General features: G+C 36.3%; 1 protein-coding gene across 1 annotated transcript in view; it reads right to left on the bottom strand.

The window, feature by feature from the left end:
- LOC145967849 (uncharacterized) overlaps positions 1-24,989 on the bottom strand; it is a 74,581-nt gene extending 49,592 nt beyond the window's left edge. The window contains exons 1-2 of the mRNA XM_083092860.1: positions 24,543-24,989; positions 6,591-6,649 (exon numbers count right to left, since the gene is read on the bottom strand). The gene's annotated coding sequence lies outside the window, so the exon portion shown is untranslated. The remainder of the gene's footprint in view (positions 1-6,590; positions 6,650-24,542) is intronic.
- Positions 24,990-25,437: the final 448 nt, after the last annotated feature.

Here is a 25,437-nt window from a genome sequence, read left to right as displayed (position 1 = left end):
TACGTAATAAAGTACAACGATAGAGACGGTTGAATGGTGGTGGAATAGCATATACTAGATAATGGCTAGGAGCTTATGTGTGCCACACAGTCGGACGCAGTATCTTAATACGACATAACGACATCTCCTATTACGAATTTTCCGCGCGACGACGCGTTTTCGCGATTATTAGACGTAATTTCCGTGAGGAAAGCTCGTATAAAACCATCGTATTAATGACAGTCTTAATTAATTCTTTACAGCGCATCTCTCATCCAATTGAATAGAGTCGACGATCGCGACATACGACAACTAGTTATTATATAATCATCGGAAAAACTGTAAAAATTCATTCTCGAGTTACGTCATTTGCACATCGCCATTATATTTTTGTACGCCCATATATCGCGAAAGAGAATCAGCATATATTTATACAGTATCTAATCTTCTTGACGCGATCGAGATACTCTTTAATGATCCTCGCTATATTTAATCGACTTGCTTCGTTCATTACAAGGTCGAACATAATTAGAGATAAAAGTATTGTGACAGACAACGTGGCGCTACTTTGTCGCATGCCAGAGAACATAGTGGTTTCTTGGCTGCAAATAACACACATTTAGCGATATTTTACCTCACGTACATTTTACATGGCATGATAATCTATTAATCTTCATAAATAAATTCGGAAAAGAATATCTTAAGGTTTACGCTTCACGCGTTAATATAATTCGGAAAAGAATATCTTAAGGTTTACGCTTCACGCGTTAATAAATGAAATCCGATAAATCGACGTCTATCTCTTTCTCTCTTTCAATCGACGAATAATCCAAAGTCTTGGATACTTTATTCGCTGTCAATGAGATTAATTCGAGGCGTCGATCGATTCGGAAAGGGAATTAATGGATTCGTCGTCGCGTCGTATAAACAAATTTTTCATCAACTGGCGCTAAGAGACGTAGCTCTAAAAATATCTCGGCGCCGAAAAATGCGCAGCAGGGCGAGACGTCGATTCGCGATTGGTCAATCGAACATATTGTCGAGATGAAAGAAGAAGAGAAGGAGGGTAGGTGGAAAAAGAAGCACAAGATCGATCGTCCGGAGGGAGAGCCGCTGCCAAAAGCAGCGATGTGGCAATCGCCGCGTTCTTTTATGCCATGCCAGCTCAGCCTCCTCTCTCTCTCTCTCTCTCTCTCTCTCTCGCCGCTACCGTTTTAATTTAAGACCACCCCTTCAAATGTCACGAATACGCATTCCGTTCCACACCGGCTCGCCGCGGGATTGAAAACACTAGGCTTTCGCGCGGATGCGTCCGCGACAGTTATTTCGCTTCCCGTCAAATCGCTAACAAAAGCCAGATTTCACTAATTCGTTTTTTATGATGACAGTCAACGTTTCGTCAAATCTCTCCGAAACGGTTCTATCCTTCAGCTATCATATGGGGATTTATAGCAATCGATCTGTCACTTGCGCCGCACGAAATAATATAATTAATAATTTTATTATGCGAGACAAAGTAAACATATCAACGTCCTTGTCAATTATAAAGTATTCCATTCGTATAAAGTGTATCCTTGTTGAACGAATGAGGGAGAAGTAATGAAGAAGCAACCATCTCGCTTCCGGTATTTTAGCTTAAAAGAGTCTCTAGAAATCCCCGACTTTCAATGAGAACGCGAGCTCTCGGTGAGATTCGTGCCAATCCCTTTTAATCGTGTTTACAAGCATCTTTGCCCGTTTGCGCGACACAGAGATGCAATTTCCAGTTTACGAGAGAGAGAACTTGTCGCGGATTCCTTCAGTAATCTTGTCCCGGATTTCTTCAGTAATCTTGTCGCGTTGCTACGAATCGGCGTGAAATATATAACTGAGCGAATTAGAACGAGTGTATAAACATGATGCATTTTTTTTTAATCTTTAAGACGTGCGAAAGCCGATGTGCATGACGACCAAAATAATTTTGCCTTTGGAAAATTCATCTTCACAATCGCGTCAACGTGTATCGTATAAATATATAGATAACACAAAAACACGATAGAGATAATTTTATTACAATAAAAAACTTGTTTCTCGAACGCAAAAAAAAAAAGATTAATTACTTCTCGCAATTTTTTGATGCCGAATACGATTCCGACTTCCAAATTAATTCCCATTATGTCACAATTTTGAGAAATTTGTGATTAAACTTGCAAAAGTATGAGCTATTTCGTGTATTTTATTATATTTATGTGACATGTTGAAAAATATTTTTGCAATAACAAAATTAAATTATTGCTAGGAATTTCAGTTTCTAAAAGAAATTTGTAATATGTCGATTAATAAGATTAATAAAATATTCATGATTAAAAAAATATGAGGTTTATTAAGGGAATATTGCGAATTAGATCAGAATCTATCCAATAATTTTAAATTATATCTACTCAAACTTAAAATTTTTTTAAATCACTGAATATGAACTTGATGCCAAAGTGAATTATAGCGTCACTATGAAAGATGATTGTTTTTTTGTGCGGTTTTTCTTATATTGAACCGTGTTATTTGTGTTTACAAAAATATAACGCGTTATCTCCCACATCTCTCGTCTCACTGATTAATTAACTCGCTGTATAGACAACAACGTTCATGGCTGCGACGACGGCTATCTTTAGGATCGGCGAACAAAGCCAAAAACATTCGATCCAGAAATGTCGATTAACCCATCGGCGCGCGTCTGCCGCGTTTCCGCGCGTTCTCACCCCAAGCCGGATAATAATGACGAAACTGCGCCGACTGCACACACCCGTCGACCCACATTTATAAATAGAGAGATCTCATCTCCGACGAGGCGAAGGTGCGTGCCGTGTGTCACCCCAGGAATATCACGGCCGACCGAGTGACCGGCGAGTGCCAGCGTGAATGAGACTCCGAATCATTTTAAGATATATAGAACGTAAAGAAACCAAGCTATTTTACATCTAGTCGCAAAGCAAAGTCAATAACTTATCATCAATGTCCTATTTAATCTAAATAAATAATTGCAAGAAATTACAAATATTGTTTGTAAGTTTTATTTTTCTCACGTGTCTTCCTATTCCTTTCGTGAAAGGGATAATCGAATAAGCGATTAGCTAGCAAATTCGGATGCGAAATCCGCAGAGCAAAAATCTTCCTCTTGTGATATCGGATCTTAAGTATATAGCGCGAGAGCAACTATGCGCGTAATAAAATGCATAATGTTTCTATTGTCCTTGGCTATGTCATGTCGATTATGTCGATTATGTAACGAGCACGAGGGAAAAGGTCGATCTCTTAATCATGAGCTTTGTAAAATTTCGAAAATAAATTTGACAAACAAGTGATAGATATAAATAATTTTAAATGCCACAAAAATATTAGAGATCCCTGAAATAAAAAAATATAATGAGATGTCTCAAATATAAAAAATTATACACCTTTGAATTTGAAAACAATAGTAGAATTTTAGAATCTAATAATTCAATATTTTCAAAATATTATAGATTTATCGTTAGAAACGCGTCTGAATTGATAAACTAGATTTTGAAAAAATATATAAGAATAGATAAAATATGTATAAAAAATTTCATCTGCTCTCTCATTTTTACTTTCTCTTATAATTAAATAAATACATATTTTTGTATTTTCTAATGAATTCTCATTGTTTTGCACGAAACAGCGAGAGTTTTCTGGAAGAATCGCCGGAGATTCTTCCAATTTTCTTCGTCCCGTAATAAAAAGGCGAACGCGTGCCAGCTCAACACAGGAGGACACTTTGCGTTGGCGCGAGGAATGTTGGCCGCTCGGGCGATTTATCGTTGCATCGCGGGGACATTAAGGATCGTTGCTTGGCGATGGACGAAATTTAAATCAGCTTGATGTGTCGTAACGGCCGACACCGCGGGCCGTTCATAGCAGATTGGGAAGAACGATCTCGCCGTATTATTAGAGGCATTATTATATATCGGTGCGTTACGTATGGCGGGATATATATATACATATTGTATATGCGCATTTCTCTCTCTCTCTCTCTCTTTCTTGCCTCTGGCGTCGCAATCGCGAATGCTCTAAACGCTCAAAGTTATTGCTAATGGACGACCCATTAAGCCACGTACGCGTATTTTTACGCGATCGTACGACGGAATTTGTGAGTAGCCGAAGAAAGAATTCGCCGGGTGAAGCACACGTTGAAATAATAAATAAGAACGATTTTATTTTTTTTATTTTCTTTTAATTTTTTTATTTTTTTTAAAAAAACGCACATGTTGGACATACATACTCTTCAAGATAATATATTTACATTACCGTTTGACGAATTAACTCTGATAAATGTATAGCGTAAATAAGCAGAATAAAAAATTGAGCATAAATAAAAAATCTAAAATATTTTAGATCTCTGATAGAGACTGTCGCCGTCTTACTTTGAGCAATTTTATCCCGCTATATTATTATACGTCTCATCGCGAAAAGTAGAATCGCAGCTTCAATGCGATGAGAAGACACGGATGTCGAATATATTTACGTCGAATGTTACAACGCCGTTTATGGACTTCTTTCTGTGCCTTGAATTTTTATAGCTCTCGACGCTTGAGCTTTTTGCGGTAATAAAGATTATCGTATCGGGAAAGAATAATTGAATTGGATACTAACTCTCGTATATTATACCGATCCGAAAATTCAATACGTACCAATCAATTAAGAAGGTAGACTATGTCCATCGATTTATCTTAAGAAAGATTACGAGCAGAAAACGACATAGAAATGTAATTTCACCTTTCGCTCGTTTCACGCGCCGATTTTTTTATCAAACGCATATTTTCGATAATATATATCCGACATCAGAATTAGAATCTTCAAAACAATCGTTGAAACAATGTTTTCATTGAGATAAACTCGCACAGTTGTCGTTTGTTCTAGTGCCGCCCGAAATCGATTTCGCACCGAAACACGAGGATTTGATTCTCTATAACTGGTCTACCATCGCGATCACATCGCGACTGATTTTGTTTTCGCCCTGCCCTCGTTTTTGCACGGTATGCGTCGGAAACGGGGATCGTTCGTCCCACGACAGTCCGCGACTGTCTGCCGATTTCGTTAAAAACTTACGCGCCTCGCCGGGCTTAACGTGGAAGTGAAAAATATTCATCTGGAAGTCAGCCAGTGAGACTATTTCCAGAGCGAGTGGCGTAAATAGCGTTGTTGTGGCGAACGAATGCTCGTTGTGACCCTCGCGCAAAGCGAGAAATTACTATCTGCAAGGATGATGGTATTCAGAAAGGAGGATTTTATCGATTCAGGAATTACGTATGTGCGAATACTTATGCACCTTTTTCCGCCTCGATTGTAATTTACATGCGAAAACACGATAATTAAATTATAATAATACATTCAATATATTTCGAATTAAATCAAAATTTAAATTCAAATTGCAATTTTGCAATCAGGTTATTCGTTTAATAAATTCTGGAATTTTCAATCGTATAAATTTAAATTAAAATCAATATGATTAATGAAATCTCCGGATTTGACAAGTTTAAAGTTTATCTCATATACATATAGATATAAAGAGATAAACTTTTAATTTGTCAAATCTGGAGATTCATTAATCGTATTGATTTCGAAACCTAATTTTTATTCTCATTTTTGGAGGAGTGTAACTCCGCAGGAAGGGATCTAGGAGTATACATTTATATGAAAAACCCCCCTTAATTTTCGACAAAGAATCTCCTAAAATTTTTTGCACTTATTAAGAAACACCCTGTATATGTATATATATATTTGTATGTGTGTGCCTCGCGTACACGGGCAATTTATAATTTGTAAAAGAGAGAGAGAGAGAGAAAGAGATTCGCATTTATAATACACCTATCTACAGTCCCGCAAGGTTCGGGATATGCACGTATCGTCGCGGACATGTGGCGATCCGTGCGGTTAAATGTACTTTTGCCGCCGATAAGCGCGTATGATCGAGCTCGTAAATTCCGCTTATCAACCGAATGTCAAGTTGGCCAAGTGGATTTGCGGTAGACCGAGATCTCTCTTTCCTTTTCTCTTTCTCTATCTCAATGGAAACATCCCGAGCGGTTACAACGCTTTTATCGGGCGAATCGATATCGCGACATCACTGCGTGCGTTTTACTTGATAATTACGTTTCACTTTTATAATTACGACTCGGAGGAGTCTTATCAAGTCGATATACATATCGTGTTTTCTTTTTCTTTTTTTTTTGCGATGCGAAAAAAATTCCCGACAAACGCCATTTATCGCCGAGATTCAGATAGCCGGTTCCAAGAAAAGATCGTGAAGAGATAACGTCCGTATGTATCATTGTGTGATCTGCTTGGGATTTACATAACGCCCCTTCCCCTTTCCCGGATAAATGCGCGAATAATTAGCCGAGCGCTAACGAGCGTGGCATGCGCGCCAAAAGGTTAATCGCGAGGCTTTTGAGCGAGGTCACATCTTTCGTTATCTCATAGAAAGACACGCGTCGCGTGTCATGTGAAAGCTCGATCGAACGGGGGAGAGTCGCACATACACGCGGTCGATACACATTCACGCACGCACACATAAATACACTCGCGGCTCGTTTCATTATCCGAGACAGGAAAGTTACCTTATTGTTCGCTACTGGAGATCTGCCTCTGTCCTCTATCCTTGAGTTTCGTCCTTCAACTGCAAGTATAAACGGAGAAACGTTCGTTATATTGGTGCCGAATATATTGAGGTGAAAGGGGGTTACACACAGAAGGGTTAAAAAAATCAATTTTTATATTTTCTTAAAGTATGATATCTCAAAATATGTCGGAAATGACTGAATGAATTTACTTCATTTTTATTTTCTACTTATTTTACAATAAAAAAACGGACAATTTTTTGACGATAAATTGCTTTGAATTTCAAAAGTATGTCATTTTGTTAAAATTGAAAATTTCTAAGATTTATATAATGACAAAGATTGGATTTGTTAATTTCACGAATTTATTTTGTTTTGTTTCAGATAAACTGTGAAAAAGGCTACTGTAAATTATTACAGCAACGGACAAGCTAGGAACAGCTGATTGTGCCTCTAGCTTTAATATTTTTAATTAAATTAAATTTAATTAATTTTTAATTAAAAATTTTATGTGTGACACTCACTAATATACATGTAAAATATAGGTCAAAATCTTGTTAAATAAAGTTTAATAGTTTAATAGTTTGTACAAAAAAATATTTGTAAAAATAGGCATTTTTTAATCCATCTATATGTCCTTCCTTAAACTGTACATAGTATGCGCGCGCGCGGGTGAGCTGACGAATCAGCTGTTTTTACCATGCGGCGGAAATAAAGCGCGGCTCTGCTTAATAAAAAATGATAATTACGACTTTACGCTTCGCCGAATAATGACAAAATGCCCTATAAATCGAGAGATTTAATCTCTAGCCATTATCGATCAACTCGCAAGATGTTTTCTTTTTGTTCGGTCTATCTCAAATACACGTTCGTCAGATCCTCATAGATGCGACGAAGCGAGAAATAAAAACGACTTTCGCACTTGCGCAAAAAAGTTGCAATAGAATCGCAAACTGTTGTAACAGCACGCGAAATCGTATAGTAAAATTTATATCGAGCTGAATGTCAAGGAAAATTCACGAAGAGTCATTCTGTGGAATAAAGACAGCAAAAAGCTACGTTTGACAAATCGACGTAGGCGAGATTCGCGTGGCTCATAATTGCAGTGACCGTGAACCAGGCAGAGTCTTGCTAGCCAAGGTTCACGGGTCAAAGTTCATGCGGCGATGCGTGCGTCGTCGCGTGTTGTAGTCGACGCTGTTTACGTGAGTCACTGCGAAACGATCCATCTCGTTGACTTTAGATCGTATTCTTTCTAATCTCTTAATTTTCTTTCCGTAAAATATCGCATCCTCTCTCTCGTCAATAGAAGACAAATGGACAAATGATTAAGAATTCCAAATTTTAAGAATTCCAATAAAATAAATTTCTATATATCAACGTAAAACGATGCTCTAAACAATTTAAACAATGTTAAAGTAAGGAAGATCTTCTGAATACTTCTTGTTATATTGTATCTTATTTTTAATTTGAATGAATTTATGCGAGTTTGTTCGAAGAGAGAAGGCTTATGCATAAATAGCGGATAGGTATCTTCAAGCGAGGTCACGTATTCGCTACGCATTGAAATATTGAAACATTTAGAGTCATTGACACGTACATCTAATATGATACGTTTCGATGGCGCACATTGATTTTGCGACTTCTTCACGAAGGCGCGTCAATAGTGATTCAGCGCGTGTCAATGCAAACAATAGATTTCGTTATCGCTTGTTTGCGTCTTATTATTAAGCGTTTAGAAGGAATAGATGGCGATGTGCGATTAGAAAAAAAAAAAGAGAAAAAAATAAACACGGCACTTTGTTCATGTACCTTCGTGACGTCCGTCCAATGGAATGCCCGGTAATCGTAGGAGGACAATTTCGCGAGATACGCCTGTGAGTCACGTCGGGGGAACGGCTCTGTGACCTGATCCAATTTCGAAATAATCCCCGAAAAAAGATAAAAAGAATTGTCGGGCGCCTGCGCATAAATACGCAATAGGGAGTGTCTGCTCGAGTCGGAAATATACACAACGTGCGTTTGACTTTAATATAACAAAAAAAAAAAAAAATCTAAAATGGCACGTGTCATGCCATCGATTACCGATGCGCGAAAATACTCTTCGCTGAAATACCCTTCAAAATTAGCGTAGCTACCGGAGAGAGGAAGATCTTCGCATCGCATAATCTGACATTTTACATCGCCTCGAGATGCTAAAATCTCGAGAATATTTTTGACGGAATCGATATATTCTAGAACCGTGAGGAATCTTGACACGTGGATGGCTACTGTCGGCAAAAGCTATCGATACGATCGATTGGCGAGGCTTCGAAGATCAGGCCTGTTGAAAATAAACGGGAAGTCAAACGCACACTGACGCAATCGCGTCAATCACGTCGCGCGAAATTCCGGGTTTCACGCGGAGTGGTGGTAACGATCGCTTTCATAATAAAGCGAGCGTGTTACAACCGTCCGTCGTGTCGTGGGCTAATGCATTTCTTGCGGCTAGAAGTTTCAGGCACGAGTGACACGGCCTGGGGAAAGTGATCGACGTGTAGTCAATAAGGTAGAATGTCCTTTTTCTCGTGCTGTCGCTGCGACTGTGGCTCAATCGTCGACGATCGATTGAACAATAGATCGGGAAGCGTAATTTCATTTGTACCGCGAAATCGCATTCGTGCCGAGAAAAATTGTCATTTCCGTCTGTCGCCTTTTTATCCGCCGTTTTTCGTAAATGACGCAAGAGCAATACGATATCGATGATTATGTAAGGCCCTGATAATGTAATAATAATCTAACATAATGCAAGAGAGAGAGAGAAAGAATTTTTTCCTAAGATATAAATAATTGTATATAAAATATACACAAAATTGTAATAATTTTATTTGACGTGAATCAAAATTTTTTTCCTACTTTTGATTTCAATTTTCAATTTGACATCTATTTGGATCTTTAATCAGATTATCTTCTTTTGAGACTATTTAATCCAGAGCTTTCTCTCTTTCTCTCTTTTCATTTCATGCAAGGAATCGTTTCGCTTATTTAAAGTACTTGCTTTTGAAATACAAATTAGAAGCACAACTAACATAAAAAAAATTAATTTAATAATATAAAATCAATTTATCTCGAAATCTCTCTAGAATTAAAAAAATTGAAGTTTTGAAAATAGGAGCAAAATATTTATTCGGGAACTATGACTCGGAAAAATGATTTCTCTCTTTTATAACGGACGTGAAACATGAGAAAGTGAGAATTTTATTCTTGTGCAACGACAAATCAAGTGCAAAATACGACGAAAATATTCGCATAATGTATTAGAAGCGTATTCGCCATCTTTGCGGGTGGAAATACACGGGATTCATCTCGTAATCAAGCAACTTTCTCGCACTCGACTTCTCCTCAGGGTCAACAGTACAGTCAGGCAGAGGACGTCGCAAAAGAGGTCAACCAAGAGGACATCAAGGCCTTCACAGCTCGGCAATAAGGGAAAGTATAAGAGGCTTTCGACAGAATGACCCTTTAAGGGGCACGAGGGTAGTTTCGACAACGGAGAGAAGGTATAAAGAGGGGGATATATTGATCGCACCGAAAACACTCGTCCCAGAAACAGGATTCTTTTTTGCATCTACTGTTCGACGGCAAAAAGAAAAAAAACGCGATTTTTCTCGATCGTATATTCGTGTTCGGCGAAAAAATTTCTTTGGACGGCGCTTGTGCGGGATTAGATGGACGTATTCTGGAATCAAGTCGTTTCGCGAGATTTAAATCTATGGCGACAGCCCGTCGAAGTCTCTCTTTCTCGTGAGGGAGGGTAAATTAGCAGTGCTCCGGCATTTGCCCGAGAAAATTGCGACGCACAAATTGCACGTAACGGTTATTGCAGGGTGGCGGAAAAAAATGGGAAGCTAAACTCTCCATCGTTAGAAACGTATCCCTCTCCCTCGTCCGAATAAACTCGAGTAGCGGAATCTAAAACAACGTACGATTCTGTCCCCTTTATTACTGGCGCCCGACTCATTACATCATTATATTGGCGCGCAAGCGTGTAATTTTTCTGCAAGATACATAACGGTGATTGTTGCTGCGCGGGGGCGCCGAGAGGGAGAATTATGAGGAGTCATCGGGAGTGTCATATTTAGACGTACCTTCGCGCGGAGGTCGCGCGAGGGTTGGATTCTCAAGGACGCGGCGATGACGTAGACGAGGGAGAAGAGGGCGGCCGGTCTATTTTAACGGGCGGTCGCAGGTGATCGATCGCGGAGTGTCGTACCAACCCCGTGAAAAGCACGAGACGGAATATTTCGTAAAACTACTCCCCCGCGTGTTCTCTCTCTTTCTCTCTCTCTGCTCATTCCTATAATCCTCATTCGCAATTTCGGCTCGTGGCACGCGAGGGTTATTGAACTACGGCTACGAGGAGTATAAGTTTCATCACCGTCGAAGTTTAAGTTCTCCATCGAGACCGAACACGCCCGCATATCCGAAACTGATCGATCGTGAAATTTAGACCTGCTGGTGTTAGCCGCCTCCATTCGAGTGTACGACACCATGTTACGCGCCAGGAATTCTTTATTATTTCATTGTGTAAATTGTGTCGAGCTCCGTTCTATCCACGTTTGATATTTTATGGTAAATACAAAGTGTTTTCTTTTAACATAGACGTGAAAATAAACATTCTGAAAAATAATATGTTTATAATATTATACGTATAATTAGATCCTTCTTTTTTATCTACAAATTCTTCTATTAATTTCAAACTAAAATTCGGGTTTCTTAGTCTCGTTTTATATATTTTATAAAAAAAATTATAGGTTACGTTTGTCGTTTAATAGAGAATGTATTCGAAATCAATGATACAATTGACAAAATGCAAAACAAAATACGTTAAAAATGTAGAATAAAAGATTTTGTTTTCACATGAAACAATTAATGACATGTATTTATGTCTGTTTAAATTATTTACTTTTAAATTCATGTCGATAACAGTTATCGAAATATATATAAAAAAACAACATTTGATTGGAAAAATAAAAAAATAATCTCGATACCTTATTTGTATACGATCCTTTCAGTAAAAAAAATTTGTAAAAATTATTTTAGATTTCTAAATTATTATAGAATTATCTAGAGATTTTATTAAAAAGAATGTTCTATTTTTTTTTTAGTCATACACTAATAGCTACTGTCAAGATGAATTCAACGAAATAATAAGATCGAATGTGTATATATTTAACATTTAATACGTTTGCACTAGATAAAAGCTTACATCTAAAAATTCGGAAGCTTCGATAAAATACATTTCTGTCGCTTCGCGAGGGAATGTAGGACAGTCTGTGATATGTCGTTACAGAGATAACACCCGGACGACCGCTTCTTTGGAGAACCGCATTTCGATGAATGAGAGAAAGAGAGAGCCGTGTTTCTCCCTTCGGTAATTTTCTTCTCTAACTGTGCCGACAACGTACGTAGGAAGCGAGCCAGGTCGCCGGGAGCTTTTGTAACGTGGGCGGAAAAGCTCAGATCAATATCAAGCGCGAATTGGAACGTTACGTTGCGAAGATCGACCCGTGACCTAGTATGGACCCGCCCGTAGGTAGGGCGGCGATAGTGGCGCCATCCAAAAGATTATTTTGCACACACACACACACCCACACACCCACACACACCCACACACACCCACACACACACACACACACACACACACACACACACACACACACACACACGTGTACGCACGCAGGCACGCACGTACGCAAAAGTCGGTCAGACGTATTTCGCCAAGCAAACTTTTCGCCTTTGAAGTATTTACATTCCGCTACAGGCAATTATTTCACATGAATAAATTCACGTTGACGCTTTGTTCGTGATATAGATACGATACAAAACATCTTATCAGCTTCAATTTACGAGAAAAGACGTGAATAATTGCATGACAACTTATATGAAACGGAACAATGTAATATATATGTGTGTGTGTTTTTATGTGTGTACTATTTTATTGATCGTAAAGAGACTTATTTTATATCGAGTTTTAAAGCGATGCAATGTAAAATTAATTGACGTGTTCCAGATTCCAATCTGCTTCTAACGGGTGGCGAATTCAAGACACGTGTACATATATGTTTAGCTCACTCATTTATGTAGCAGAGTTTGAGGAAACTATAATATATGTATGGCATACAATCATGTAACAAGGACGAGACACGCAAATTACTATTCGTGCAGCTAAAATTAAATCTGTGCTCTCCAGATTAGAATATGTTTTCCATTTCGTATTTTCAATAAATTTATATTATTAAAAAATAACGATCTATAATATTTTTAATCGCAGTCTATTTCATTTTCAATATTCTTTTTGATATGTTTAGCTATTTTTATCTTTAAACTTCCTTATATTGAAAGGTATAATAATCTGTATCTCATAAAAAAGGATAATCCAACAAAGAAGAAAAAAGGACTTTCTGATCAAATGTACGTATATATTTTAGATTATTAAAGTCATCTTTTATTATGAGAAACGTTATTAAATTTTTTCAGTTATACATAGGATAATTTCAGAAGAGATGAATTGCGATTTAAAATGAATTAAAATGTGAGATATATTTTTAAACTTTTAATATTTTAATTACGTTTAATTAGATTAACTAATGGCGATCTGAAATGGCATACAGCGTATTAGTTTCGACAAAAGTGTCAAAATTTCTTATAATAGCGAAAATAGAGAAAGAAAACATATTTGTGAATATTAGAAATTATGTTTTTAATGTACTTTCTTAAAATTGAATTTATTAAATCCTCTTAAACCAATGTAATCCGATTAGCTACGTTTGCTCAAGAATGTTGAAGTAGTTAATCTAGCGTATAAAAATGAAAGAATTGAATCAATTTTAATTGGCATAGAGATAAACCAGTTTAAAAGAGAAGGATAAATTGTAACTTTCTTACGTAAAAATAAAAATCAAAATATTATTAAAAATATTATAAATATTATAAATATTAATAAAAATATTCTAGAGATTCCAGAACAATAATTGAAAAATTATTATAATAGGTCAAAATATCAACGACAAAATAAGATGGACACAAATTATAAATATTCTAGAGTACAGAATAGCATTTTTTAATAATTCACTTAATAATAAAAATAATAATTCGTATTTTTAATAAACTTGCTATTGGTATATTAAAAAATAAATACTTATTTTTAAATATTTTTGTTGTAATTTTTTCTCCTAAAAATTATTTAAATTTTAACTTTAAAAAAATGGTTAGTTTCTATAAGTTCATGCATCTCCTATCATATTGACTGTTTATTAAAGAGAAAATCTCTTATTTTTTATTGCGTAAATAAAGGGCAGATTTTTAGACTGCTGTTTTAGATAGATATAAAAAGTGATCTACCAAATTTTTTTGAAGATTTTATTTACTCCGGAATTCACACACACACACACAATACTTCACATACAACGCGACGATCAATAACAAAATGTCGAAATATTAAGGAAACTTGAAAATCGTGCGCGCGTTTAATAATATTGCGAAACTTGATATATAAATGTGCGAAACAACGAGGAGAAAAAAGAAAGAGATACAAGCTGTTTTGCAAAAATCGATTACACCGCGATGTAGCAGACCGCGTGTTACATAACGAGAGGAGAAAGACGCGACATCCGCGGACTTTTAACGACCTTGAGAGAATAGGTTTGGCAATGCATCTCGAAATAACGGCGTCGCGTCGGCGAGAAGGTTGTTATTGCCCGTCGTTTGTTCAGTTCGAACTAGTTTCTCCGCTCTATGTTCACGATAATGTAATTTGCTTATTCAATGTGCACGCATGCACATACACACACACGCACGTGTATGTGAGCGCATTTAACTTTTCCCAGATGTCTATACGACAATGATAACACGTGGTATGTGTGCATAGTGACGCGTATCGTACGTGACGAGTGGAAAAATGGAACAGTCACGATTCTAATTGAGATGCGCATAACTTAGCGGGCAAATCTGTCCACAGATATACGACCGTTCGAATGGTGGTGCTCCCTCTTTCCCTCTTTTCTCTATGGCTTCTTTTCCGACAAAAATTATACATTATCGAGACGCCAGCATCACGCATGGACGGTTTTTTATCTGTTTGTAGAGAAAAAGAGCGAAAGATCACGTATCTCTTTCTCCGTGAATACAATTTCGATTATAATAGTAGTATAAAGATCTATATATCGCACCCCCCGTAAAAAGATTCACGCGCGCAAACACATAACTTTCTGCTATGAATATTTTTCGCGACAATCGCGGCATGATCCAACGCATGTGAACTCGCGGCTGGTATGTATGATTATCTATAGATGTTTATTTTTGTCGATATTCAAATGTGAATTGCGTCTTTGAGAATATTAAATCGCATTATTGTTAAAAGATTTATCTGCCACACATTGCTGGTGAAAAATGAATGACTTTGGCATCATCGAAATACACCTGATTCAATATCAACGTTGCAAATGCTGCGTAATGAAAGCGTTTATTCGAATAGAAAACATTGCGTTTAGCATCTTTCAAAGTACAAAAGTCAGACAAGCGGCAACTTATTCTTTTTTTCTGTGTGTTTTTTCTTTAAATGAGTATGCAAATTGTTTTCCTAGAACCTACATTTTTATTGAGTCAAGAAAAAACGGCATAAATAAACAATAACAAATTTGTAGCGTGAAATTTGTATATTATTCAGGAACGTATTTGTGTCTTCCATAATTCAGTAATTTCACACAGCCTTTCTTTCTCCCTATCATTTTAATCATCTCGTCATCGGCCGTATTGTCTATTCTCAAGATTAAATCGTGTTTCGCGTGACTGGTAAAACTTCCAAAATAACAAAATAAAAACGGCCCTTCGTTCTTACGTCACATTATTTCCATGTGTTACCTCCTTGGCAACTATTCGACTAATTTGAATTCACGTATAAAAGTTTTCCAAAGAAAAAAGTCGATTCCGTAAAATGTTGCATATTCAGCTCCATGAATAAAAATAGTTACGACAGAATAAAATGGTAACTCGTCGCTGTATATAAATTCGTTAAACAATGCAATTCAAAAAAAAATATATACTAAATAAATTTAATTAAAATAAATTGAAATAAAACAAAATAATCAAATAAATAATTAAATAAAATAATAAATTAATTGAAAAAAATAATCTGCACTTCTCAATTATTAACACAGCAAACGCAACAATATTGGTAAACAAAAAAAAATATTTTACATCTCCATTTATCTTTTGCATGTAAAATACATTTGATATATTTTTTAGAAGAAGAAAGAAGAATTTGATTAAATTATTTAAATTATATTTATATATAACACTTTTCGCAACAAAAACATGCTAGAATCTCGTAAAACGATCCGAGCTACTTGTTTCCGTTGTAGCCATTGATTTTATCCCGTCAAGCACGATTGTCAACGCGTTTTCGGCGAGGTCCCGCGTTAATAAGGTTATCATAATGGCAAGAGCAAGTGCGTCGCACAGATAAGTTCTTTATTTATACATGGAATTAACGCAAGTACTCTCACGCGCCGGAGATATACACGGCGGCAATAAATTTCGCGTGTAGGTAATACGAACGTGTGCTTTGCTCCGTGCTAGGGTAAATCTGGGCTGAAACTGCCACTCATCGTCACGCGTTATCTCTAGGATAACACGTTCTTCCAGTTTCCGCCAACGTTTCTCGGATAAAGTCGTTTTTCTTTGTGCGTTGATAAATTATAAGCGCGCGCGGGTATCGGCTTAACGACGAGTGAAATAATTAGCGCGCGAGAAGATTTTTAATGAAACGCGCCGTTTTATGGTCTATACTATAAAACGAGACGTCTTGTTATCGCGCGGCGCGCTATTATATGCTCGAGCGAAAGATATCGTCTATCAGCCGAGGCGGTAAATTAACGCGCAGCCCGGATTTAAATTAACTTGACAACAAAACCGAATTGATAATGCGGCAAGTTATGACAAAAGCAAACGGAATTCCTTTACAAATATCGTAATTTAATTTCTTTTCTTCCATTGGCAACACACACATGTATAGTTTTTTAATTATGTATATTGTATCTCGCACAAGAATTGGATGTGAGAAAAATATGTTATTAATGTAGCGATGTTTCAAAATATAGACTATCGAAAATAATCGCGTAAACAGTTTCGTTTACAAATATTGTTTGATTTATATCTTTCACGTGGATGAGAGGTGCAAATATTTATTTGAAACGATCTATATGATTAAAATTTTATTACTAAAATAATAATTTTAAAAGGGGATTATCAGAGAAGAATTCTTGTTTGAAATAATATTTGAAATTTTCAGACACTTACATTAATCATTTCACAAATATTTTCTTTTGCATTATTTTAAATATATTATGCAAAGAAAATAAAAATGAAAAAAGTAACAAAGCACATATTCGTTTATTTAAAAGGTAATTATCGTTTGTAATTTATAAAAACTTGTAATTTATAAAAACAATTAAGATAATGAAACAAAACAAATAAAAAAAGTATAAGAGAAACATAACCCGTAAAAGAGAAAAATAAATAGATCAAGTTCGTAAAAATATTTTTTTATATTTTATTGCTTATATAATGAAAAACAATTGATTATTTTTTTGTTAAAAATATCTAAAAAAATACATATTTCAAATATTTTTATTTCTGATTTTTAAAATCAACTATACATTTCAAATAGAACTTTAATATGTGTATAAATTATTATACTTTATATTTGTATATATATATTTTCATATTCCAATATTATTGTTGCCAATCTTTGACTATTAATCATAGAATGCTTAAATTAAAAGTCTATATATAGTCCATACATACATAAAAAAACCATCTATATATCGTATACATTAATCAATATGTATCAATATAATAATCGTAATTGACTGTCCATCAAAATATTGAATGCATCGAGAATTAAATAAAAAAGAATCATATCGTAAAATATCTAGTTGAAAAAATGCTAATCTAAAAATGCTTCATCTATAAAATATTCGGAAGAATATCTTCTTCGCGAGACAAGTAGATAATCGCGAACACTTGTGCGAGTCGTCCATCACGTTTGTATAGTCTATTTGTTACTTGCATTTGTTGCCTTTTATCTAGTATGAGACACCGTTAGTTTAAAGAACATTCGGTAAACACGTTGCACACGACTTTTGAAAAGCATCCGACGACGTGGTAGTCGTCGCAAACATTGCCGCGACAAAATACATCATACGTATTCTCGTACACGGATTTATACATAAATAACGAGAACGATGGAGTCGCCTGAAAACGGCGCCGTTTTGTTCACCCGCCGCGTGTATGTTCGCCGATTTCTCGTGCAGGTAGCACAAAATATTGGCTTCCGTAAATTCGCACGGATATCGTCCCCTTCCCCCTCCCCCTCCCCGTTCTCCGTCCTCTCCCTGCCAACGATCGAGCGACGTCCCGAAAATTATGGCCCGCCGGAAAAGACGATGGACGACGCTGCGGAACGAAAACGAAGCGATCGTTGTCTTGCGCGGGCGAATGATTGAAACGGTCGTGGGAGTATTGAATCGATTAGGTTGCCCCGATCGATCTCGTTCCGGAAACCCGTCGCTATTGCTCCACTTTCGTTCGTGACTCCTTCGCTTCCTGCGCGCGATATTTTTCCTCTCCCAACTTTCGAAACGCGCGAAAGGTAAGTCGATTTCGAGAAGCTGGAAACTGCTGCAACTCGCGTTACTCCCCTTTTTTCCGTCGAATTTGATAGCAGGCATTAATATATAAATAAGAAAGTACAGCATTCAGCCTCTTTTCTTGAGAATAAAAAAAGCGATTTAAAGTAATTTAAATTATATTGAAAAAAAGTTATGTGAAAGTATCAAGATCATTAAGAAATTTTTTTTAATAGAATGTTGTTTTGCTTTGTATATTTTAATGGAGCAATTTGCGAATTGCATAGAAATTCTAATAAGGTTTTTAGAGAAAACCAGAAAATGTGTCTCATTAATTTCAGAATTAAGTCATTTTCTTTTTACGAATAAAACTTCAAAAAAATTTTATTTTAATTTTTTATTTATTTTCTCGCGATTATCTTGCTTACTGACCATCATATAATTTCAAACGCATATATGTATATCTCTTTTAAAATAAATCCGAAAGATTTTGGATGCAACTCATGTATAAAGTGTCGGGAAACTGAATCGATCAGTCCGATTTTTAATGCAATAAACCAGGAAAAAACCTTGGTTTCGCTCAAAGAAACATTGCCACGTGCATCGTCGCGACGTATATAATTGCAACCAAGAGAAGCGAATCAGCGTCGCGGCTACTTCTCATATTTTCGCAAACTAATAAGATTCTCCAATTAGATCCGCGGTGATGTATCGACCGACGATGTCACGTAACTTTGCAAACGTCGGGATAGCGTTACGCAATCGACGTTGCGGTAATCCGTCCGTCGATTTCGTTCCTTTATATCCTCGATTTCGCGAGGAGGAAACTGCGAGAGAGTCGACGCGCGCGATCGTTCCCCGTGCAATTTTTCACGTGTCAGATACGCGTGCCTCCGACTGCCGTTGGATTGTATTTGTTGTACCGATCGATAGATGCATTGCCAATATCGCTGCTTCAATATCGCTAGCTTTCATGTTAAATGCAGCGGACTTTTCGAAGAAGCGAAGCGCGAAAGTATAAATAATAGAGCGGAACAAAAGAGGGAAAGAAGTATCGAGACGACGATTTCGATAAAATTTACCGGTTGCTCTTAAATAAATAAGACGTGTGTGTGTGCGGATTCTTATCTCGACGGAAATCGACAAAGAGAATTTATTTTCTATTTTCAACAAATTCGTCAAAAGACAAGCTTTTGAGCGAGATATAAATGCCTTTACTTATGTAAGATTCGAAAATCGAAAACGTGGCGTTAGAAATTAAAAAGTTAAATTAAAAAGTTAAATTAACATAATTTGACACATGAACAAAATGATTGAAAACTGATATAAGAAATGTAAAGTATAAAAAAGTAATAAATAAGTAAAAATAAAATAAAATAAAATCTATTAAAATATCTAAATATTTTTATACTATTCCTCCTATAATTATTATTTTAATTAATTATATAATAATTATTTCAATTAATTCATCTAATCTCCATTGATGTACATATATATATGTATGAATAAAATTATATGTATATTATTTATTTTTATATACAATTATGTATATTATATGTATATTGTTTATTTTTGATAAAATATCTCACACAAGTATTATAGAATTTTAAAATTGACATAAAAATAAATTATTACTTTATATTGACCATTCAAATTCAGTAAAAAAAATAGTTATGTAATTATTTTTTACATTTCAGATTATTTATTGTTTACGTATATCTTTATATTAATGTTTGACTTAACTATGATTCGATAGTCTCGTCGAAATTAAATATTTTTAATTATCTTATCGTGAATTGCTTGTTTTATAATTACGTCTTATTGTCACCGATCTTGAACAGACGCTGTAATTTCATAACAACGATAATTGTATTTTCAACTTTTGTTTTTACATGCGCGTGCATATACAAGCGGAGTCATGTGCGCAATTTGTAAACGCCCCCGCTCGGTCGGTTCGATTATGCAAACTCGCGCGTGCGAAGGATACACAATGGCTAGAAAATGAGAGAAATAAGATGAGAGATGCGATGCGGGAGGGCGACGAAACAATCGTGTCGAGGTATAATTGGCTAAGCCAAGTTCAAACGCGATCGTGTCTCTGGTCGAGCGACATTCCGCGAGCAGACGGGCCTTTGGTATGCAAAATCCATCGAGGGGAGAAGTGTTTATATACGTGAGTGCAAAAGAGGCCAACGCGAATAAACAAAAAAAAAAAGGTTCGAAGAAGAATGGAAACTGACGCTTTACATCGACTTTATGCCGATAACACTCTGCGTGTACCTCGTAATAGGAATTACAACGTATAGTATATCGTATATGCTATTATTATAAAAGCTGTTTAGATCCCTTTTTTGTTCACGTTTTATCAAATCATGTTTGCTTTTATACAATAATTTAATATCAAATAAATAAGGGTAACTTTTGAAATAAATGTTTTATTAATTTATAACGAATTTAATGAATTTTTATTAAAATTAAGTAATTTTTTGTTTTGTATTATTTTTCTAATATTAATTTTTTTCCTTATAACGAATTTAATCGTGATGGTTAATTATGTTTAAATATTAGAAACAGTTAGAAATTTGAAATATATATAAAATTTACAAAAAATATAAAATACATATTTTTAAAATACATTTTTTAATAACATTGAATAATTTTCAATATACCGCAAGGAGGAAAAAATTATTTAACATAACAGCACAAGCACGTTTATCGAATATGCCGTTGCTCAATTCTCCTTGTTCCGCAAAGAGACGTCAACATGCACGATCAACAAACACGATCTCCGGTGGAACTGTGTAATTGCAATTACTTAACTGACAATTAATCGCGTTGCCTCGACGTTTTCCTGGATAGTCCTATTCTTTTATATATCTCTTTGCATTCGAACGCGGGAAAATGCCTCGACGAGACATGCAAGTCGACTTTAAACAACGGAGGATCCTCGTAATAGCGTCTTCGGTGACGTAACGTTAACGATGATAAAAAACAAGCAAAGAAAATGATCATCGATATGACTGGGTTGTCGTAATAATTTACCAGCAATTACGTAATTGGCATAATTATTAGCGCAAAATTCGCCAAACAACATGAAATATAATTTTGTCAACATTTGTAGAAAGCTTGCGATTTTGTTGCGAGTAAAAAGGGTTGAGCTTTACTCCAAAAATTAATTTAAGAAAAAAAATACGTGTCCCGTAAATCGATCGAACGATCGAGCATTTTGCTGTTCGACTGTCGATTCGCGGGGATAAGCACGATTGCGATTTCGTCGCGGAACTTACGAAATCGATCCGCGCAGCTGCTGGGATATATTTGCGCGAGGCAGTCCATTGGTAAATTAACCGGAATCTGGGCCAGTTACAACACCTGACGGCGAGGCGCAATCTTTGACACAACACACGACGACAACGACGACGACGACGAATCTCACGAATCGACGGCACGCTGATGCCAAATTTAAATCCGCCACTCACGACCGGCGCGATCATATCACGATCTTGTAGTAGATATGGATCACGAGCGAAAGTGATGGTACGTCAACCAGAGGAATTGTGTTATCAAGCTATTTAGCGGTCTAAATTAATTTTCCATGTGTTATCGTATCATTGCAAAATGTGCAACACTTGAATGCAATGCTGTTTAAGCAATGAATAAATGAAAAGGAAATTTTTGCAAGCAATATTTACTTTAATATTATAATTATAATATTTTTTCTCAATCTAATAATTTAAATTTAATTGATTTTAATAAACTAATATCAATTTAAAAAAATATAATTCTATTATATTTATAATTCTATTTATATTTTGAAAAAATATTCATATATAAATATATGAAATAATATTTAATATAAATTCACATTTTTAATAATTATTTTAATATATTCTAATAAAGATTTTAAATTATTTAAACTTTAAACCTTCAATATTTAATAAATAGATTAAAATAATAATTAAAAATTTCTTTAAATATTTGCACAATTTATATAAACTAAATATAATAATAATCTTTTTATATAAACTATACAATTACAATCTTAATTTATTACATAATTATATATTTAATTAAATTACTATATTTATTAATATTTTAAAAAAATTTCAATCTCATTTTATATAAAATTGAAAAAGAATTGCTTTACAAAATAGGCTTTCGATCTCATTGTCAGATTGAGTTCTTTCATATCTTGGAAGAAAAAATTGTAATTTATATCAATCGGTCGAACGCAATACAAGTAATATAAGGCTAATGTACGACGGCTTTATGTAATGGATACACACATTGCGTTTAACTTGCAATTCCTCGCAAAGAGTATCCTCAATCGTGATACGCGTGCAACACGAATATTAACTACGAGCGATACGTCGAACGACCGTGAAGCACGAATGACGATCCTCACGCCTTACTCAGGACTGTAAGTCAATATTTATGAGACATTTGCGAAAGGGCAAGGCGCGCGATCCATAAGGGAGCTTTACACAGGACGTTCGAGCAAAGTCAAAGTAAACAGGAGCAGAAGGGTACCCCGAAGAAATTGATTACAGTTTTCACGACGTAACGAGGGCGCCGGATACGTTAAGTAGTTAAGCATCACTCGATAGGTTATTTGAAGTAAAATATATAATATATAGCGTAATTTTATAGCATAATTTTACCAATTACACTTTTCGAAATGCAAATTCATATAAAAAACTTTTATCTCTTAATTTTTTAAACCATCTTTTTCACTAAAATATTATATATCTCTTTTTGGTTTTACTCTTATTTACATATTATATCATATATTACATATATATATTACTGTTTTTTATACATATTCTTCCTTTTCATTTATTTCTTGCTAATTTCTATGCACTTTATATCTTTACTTTTTTTTAAATTATAAATTTTTTTTATATTATCTATTTGTTTCTCATGTTTCAGACAAATAATTTTGAAAATGTAAGTAACTTTACTGTATGTTTAATGTAAATTTCTATTATTATTGATTTGATTTTCAATTATTATATATTTAAGCCACATTTTACATAATTATACCGTCGTCTAATAGATTCATATTTTCCAATTAATTAGAACTTTCGGATAAGAGAAAAATCGCAAAGATTAGAGTAGAAGAGCCATGCGTTTTCGAGCAAAAGCTTTAATTCGGATTGCCTAAGTGATGGCGACTTCGGAACGGCAAGGTTGAAATGCGTGGAAACGCGCTACTCACATCTTTAAAGAGGCACGCTCATTCCACAGTTAGATCCAACGATACACAAGATTGGAATTATGAGGTTAACACTCGGCGACAATCTCTCTCAGAATCAACAATGGTCATCTAATATGATTAATGCACGCTTTGACGCTTGCATTGACCTTTAAGGAAACCCCTCAGCTGGATCACGTGCACCTAACGAGAGACGAAATTCGCAAAAACAAACGAGAGATGTCGATAAAATATAGCGTGAATTTTGAAAGTCAATGTATTTAATTCTCAAAGTCTCATCATCGTTTTTAATCAACTAAAAATTGCATTAATATCTGGATTCTTATTCATATAAATCAGGCTGCAAGAGGTGTAAACAATGACACGCGTGATAAAATTAGTACGAATCGATTCGTTCAAGAATTCGAAATGTACATCGATCAGCTGATTTGCGTTGAGCATCTTTCGGCAAGGTATAAACAACAGATGGGTTTTTAATTGAATTAATCGAACAAAAGTGAGTCCAAACTAACGCGTGCGATTCGACGGTGCAGGATTCGTAACAAGTTTTCCAGATTCCATGCTTGACAATAACAATAATGAACAAAATAAAATTCCGCTAGTGTCTCGATAGTGTTCGAAGTATCGCGAACGCGAATCAAACGACAGGCGTCGAGATCTGTCGCTTCGCCTCGTCGTCTAATAACTCGGAACGTAATTAAGATACCATTAAAGTTTAATGACATTAATAATTCATTAAGGCGAGGGAAGAAAAAAAGGCGACGTTCACGGACGATGCTATCGATTGAGGCGACCAACGTCGACCGAGAGTCATACGCGATACGATCGATACGATGCCGTGCGATGCAATTAAAAAGTCCGCTCGGGGAAAAGGTGTCGAAAGGAAAAAAAAGTCTCATTTATCTCCGCGAGGTATCTCGACACGCTCTCTCGTCTACTCCTTGCCTTCGCCACACGTACACATACATGCGAGAGACGCACACACATACACACACACACACACACACACATAACGGGCACAATTGCCGTACGTCGATACACGTGCGCCCTAACGCGATGCATACACACCTGTAATGTACGTGTTACTCCTCGGGGTCGCCGGTTAAAGCACCCACACACACGTCCCTGTAAATCCGTCCCTGCGGTCCCCCGCGCACCTGCTACTAGAGAAATATCCCGCGAGAGATCCCGTGTGTTACACGCGTGTAGTGATTACTCGCGCGCGCGTGCCTCTGAACGGACGTAGTTACGTGGACGAAGGGATGCGAGAGCCTTTTTCCTTCTCTCTTTCTCCGTCTTTATCTATCTATCTATCTGTCTTTGCACTCTCCTTTTCGCGTTTTTCGTCGACTTTTCTATCGCCTTCTCTCCCTCTTCCTCTTTCTCTCTCTCTCTTTCTCTCTCCCTCTTTCTCCCTTTCTCTATCTCTCTCTTTAAATCTGCAAAAGCGAAAGCGCGAACGAGGAAGAGTAACACGCAGCTCGGTGTACCAGCGGAGACTGGCGGCTTCCCTTCGGTCTTGTCGAGCGCTGGCCGCTACAGCGGAATAGATATATAGAGCGCCACATATATCGTGCGTATACGAGTGTCCCACCGCGGGACGAGAAGGGAGGAGGGGACGGAAGAGGGTCGCGCGCGGGGAAGTCGAGTACATGAAGGTAAAACGATAGGTACCTCTCCGGGAGAGCGAGAGAGAGAGAGAGGAAGAGGGCAAGGGGAAGAGGAGAGTAGCAGGTCGCACGCTCTCGGTGTTGTGACGTAATTCGAGTCATCCTGTACTGGTGCGTGTGTGTGTGTGTGTGTGTGTCCATGTAGAGGGGTGAGAAGAAAAAGAGAGGGAGAGGAGAGCAAGGGGCGTCGCCGCGCGGCGGGGCGCGATTCTCGATCGGTGGGGGAGAAGGCAAGGGCGAGTTGGTGGGACTCGCGATGAAGAGGGGAGGTCGGAAAGGGGGTGACATGGCGG

Source organism: Camponotus vicinus, unplaced genomic scaffold (genome assembly GCF_025532165.1).
Source record: "Camponotus vicinus isolate PSW18456_S1 unplaced genomic scaffold, iyCamVici1.0 SCAF_3, whole genome shotgun sequence".
NCBI lineage: Eukaryota > Metazoa > Arthropoda > Insecta > Hymenoptera > Formicidae > Camponotus > Camponotus vicinus.
The sequence above is the reverse complement of the archived record's forward strand: the minus strand, read 5'-3'. Positions and strand labels throughout refer to the sequence as shown.